We start from the raw sequence: 4,080 nt of genomic DNA, 5'->3' as shown, positions 1-4,080 counted from the left end.
CAAGCTAACTCAAGGTAGCTAAAGCTAGTTCAAGCTAACTCAAGCTAGCTAAAGCTAAGACAAGCTAACTCAAGCTAACTCAAGCTAACTCAAGCTAACTCAAGCTAACTCAAGCTAACTCAAGCTAGTTCAAGCTAACTCAAGCTAACTCAAGCTAACTCAAGCTAGCTAAAGCTAACTCAAGCTAACTCAAGCTAACTCAAGCTAACCCGAGCTAACTCAAGCTAACTCAAGGTAGCTAAAGCTAGTTCAAGCTAGCTCAAGCTAGCTAAAGCTAAGACAAGCTAACTCAAGCTAACTCAAGCTAACTCAAGCTAACTCAAGCTAGTTCAAGCTAACTCAAGCTAGCTAAAGCTAACTCAAGCTAACTCAAGCTAACTCAAGCTAGCTCAAGCTAACTCAAGCTAGTTCAAGCTAACTCAAGCTAGCTAAAGCTAACTCAAGCTAACTCAAGCTAACTCAAGCTAGCTCAAGCTAACTCAAGCTAACTCAAGCTAACTCAAGCTAACCCGAGCTAACTCAAGCTAACTCAAGGTAGCTAAAGCTAGTTCAAGCTAGCTCAAGCTAGCTAAAGCTAAGACAAGCTAACTCAAGCTAACTCAAGCTAACTCAAGCTAACTCAAGCTAGTTCAAGCTAACTCAAGCTAGCTAAAGCTAACTCAAGCTAACTCAAGCTAACTCAAGCTAGCTCAAGCTAACTCAAGCTAGTTCAAGCTAACTCAAGCTAGCTAAAGCTAACTCAAGCTAACTCAAGCTAACTCAAGCTAGCTCAAGCTAACTCAAGCTAGTTCAAGCTAACTCAAGCTAGCTAAAGCTAACTCAAGCTAACTCAAGCTAACTCAAGCTAACTCAAGCTAGCTAAAGCTAACTCAAGCTAACTCAAGCTAACCCGAGCTAACTCAAGCTAGCTCAAGCTAACCCAAGCTAGCTAAAGCTAACTCAAGCTAACTCAAGCTAATTCAAGCTAACTCAAGCTAACTCAAGCTAACTCAAGCTAACTCAAGCTAGCTAAAGCTAACTCAAGCTAACTCAAGCTAACTCAAGCTAACCCGAGCTAACTCAAGCTAACTCAAGGTAGCTAAAGCTAGTTCAAGCTAACTCAAGCTAGCTAAAGCTAAGACAAGCTAACTCAAGCTAACTCAAGCTAACTCAAGCTAACTCAAGCTAACTCAAGCTAGTTCAAGCTAACTCAAGCTAACTCAAGCTAACTCAAGCTAGCTAAAGCTAACTCAAGCTAACTCAAGCTAACTCAAGCTAACCCGAGCTAACTCAAGCTAACTCAAGGTAGCTAAAGCTAGTTCAAGCTAGCTCAAGCTAGCTAAAGCTAAGACAAGCTAACTCAAGCTAACTCAAGCTAACTCAAGCTAGTTCAAGCTAACTCAAGCTAGCTAAAGCTAACTCAAGCTAACTCAAGCTAACTCAAGCTAGCTCAAGCTAACTCAAGCTAGTTCAAGCTAACTCAAGCTAGCTAAAGCTAACTCAAGCTAACTCAAGCTAACTCAAGCTAACTCAAGCTAGCTAAAGCTAACTCAAGCTAACTCAAGCTAACCCGAGCTAACTCAAGCTAGCTCAAGCTAACCCAAGCTAGCTAAAGCTAACTCAAGCTAACTCAAGCTAATTCAAGCTAACTCAAGCTAACTCAAGCTAACTCAAGCTAACTCAAGCTAGCTAAAGCTAACTCAAGCTAACTCAAGCTAACTCAAGCTAACCCGAGCTAACTCAAGCTAACTCAAGGTAGCTAAAGCTAGTTCAAGCTAACTCAAGCTAGCTAAAGCTAAGACAAGCTAACTCAAGCTAACTCAAGCTAACTCAAGCTAACTCAAGCTAACTCAAGCTAACTCAAGCTAGTTCAAGCTAACTCAAGCTAACTCAAGCTAACTCAAGCTAGCTAAAGCTAACTCAAGCTAACTCAAGCTAACTCAAGCTAACCCGAGCTAACTCAAGCTAACTCAAGGTAGCTAAAGCTAGTTCAAGCTAACTCAAGCTAGCTAAAGCTAAGACAAGCTAACTCAAGCTAACTCAAGCTAACTCAAGCTAACTCAAGCTAACTAAAGCTAGTTCAAGCTAACTCAAGCTAGCTAAAGCTAACTCAAGCTAACTCAAGCTAACTCAAGCTAGCTCAAGCTAACTCAAGCTAGTTCAAGCTAACTCAAGCTAGCTAAAGCTAACTCAAGCTAACTCAAGCTAACTCAAGCTAACTCAAGCTAGCTAAAGCTAACTCAAGCTAACTCAAGCTAACCCGAGCTAACTCAAGCTAGCTCAAGCTAACCCAAGCTAGCTAAAGCTAACTCAAGCTAACTCAAGCTAATTCAAGCTAACTCAAGCTAACTCAAGCTAACTCAAGCTAACTCAAGCTAGCTAAAGCTAACTCAAGCTAACTCAAGCTAACTCAAGCTAACCCGAGCTAACTCAAGCTAACTCAAGGTAGCTAAAGCTAGTTCAAGCTAACTCAAGCTAGCTAAAGCTAAGACAAGCTAACTCAAGCTAACTCAAGCTAACTCAAGCTAACTCAAGCTAACTCAAGCTAGTTCAAGCTAACTTAATGAAGTTAACCCAAGCTAACTTGGGTTAATGAAGTCAAACTCAAGCTAACCCGAGCTAACTCAAGCTAACTCAAGCTAATTCAAGCTAACTCAAGCTAACTCAAGCTAATTCAAGCTAACTCAAGCTAATTCAAGCTAACTCAAGCTAGCTCAAGCTAACTCAAGCTAACCCAAGCTAACTTAAGCTAGCTTAAGCTAATTAAAGCTAATTAAAGCTAACTCAAGCTAACCCAAGCTAACTTAAGCTAGCTCTAGCTGGCTGCCACTGTTAGGCCATTTGGGAGCGCTTTTCTCGCACTCTGATTGGCTGCCACTGTTAGGCCATTTGGGAGCGCTTTTCTCGCACTCTGATTGGCTGCCACTGTTAGGCCATTTGGGAGCGCTTTTCTCGCACTCTGATTGGCTGCCACTGTTAGGCCATTTGGGAGCGCTTTTCTCGCACTCTGATTGGCTGCCACTGTTAGGCCATTTGGGAGCGCTTTTCTCGCACTCTGATTGGCTGCCACTGTTAGGCCATTTGGGAGCGCTTTTCTCGCACTCTGATTGGCTGCCACTGTTAGGCCATTTGGGAGCGCTTTTCTCGCACTCTGATTGGCTGCCACTGTTAGGCCATTTGGGAGCGCTTTTCTCGCACTCTGATTGGCTGCCACTGTTAGGCCATTTGGGAGCGCTTTTCTCGCACTCTGATTGGCTGCCACTGTTAGGCCATTTGGGAGCGCTTTTCTCGCACTCTGATTGGCTGCCACTGTTAGGCCATTTGGGAGCGCTTTTCTCGCACTCTGATTGGCTGCCACTGTTAGGCCATTTGGGAGCGCTTTTCTCGCACTCTGATTGGCTGCCACTGTTAGGCCATTTGGGAGCGCTTTTCTCGCACTCTGATTGGCTGCCACTGTTAGGCCATTTGGGAGCGCTTTTCTCGCACTCTGATTGGCTGCCACTGTTAGGCCATTTGGGAGCGCTTTTCTCGCACTCTGATTGGCTGCCACTGTTAGGCCATTTGGGAGCGCTTTTCTCGCACTCTGATTGGCTGCCACTGTTAGGCCATTTGGGAGCGCTTTTCTCGCACTCTGATTGGCTGCCACTGTTAGGCCATTTGGGAGCGCTTTTCTCGCACTCTGATTGGCTGCCACTGTTAGGCCATTTGGGAGCGCTTTTCTCGCACTCTGATTGGCTGCCACTGTTAGGCCATTTGGGAGCGCTTTTCTCGCACTCTGATTGGCTGCCACTGTTAGGCCATTTGGGAGCGCTTTTCTCGCACTCTGATTGGCTGCCACTGTTAGGCCATTTGGGAGCGCTTTTCTCGCACTCTGATTGGCTGCCACTGTTAGGCCATTTGGGAGCGCTTTTCTCGCACTCTGATTGGCTGCCAGTGTTAGGCCATTTGGGAGCGCTTTTCTCGCACTCTGATTGGCTGCCAGTGTTAGGCCATTTGGGAGCGCTTTTCTCGCACTCTGATTGGCTGCCAGTGTTAGGCCATTTGGGAGCGCATAGATGACGAGGCAACACTTTCAGACAGCAAAGCGATGCTTCAGCTTAC

Source organism: Convolutriloba macropyga, unplaced genomic scaffold, assembly GCF_964194025.1.
Source record: "Convolutriloba macropyga unplaced genomic scaffold, txConMacr16.3 SCAFFOLD_4673, whole genome shotgun sequence".
Taxonomy (NCBI): domain Eukaryota; kingdom Metazoa; phylum Xenacoelomorpha; order Acoela; family Convolutidae; genus Convolutriloba; species Convolutriloba macropyga.
The sequence above is the reverse complement of the archived record's forward strand: the minus strand, read 5'-3'. Positions refer to the sequence as shown.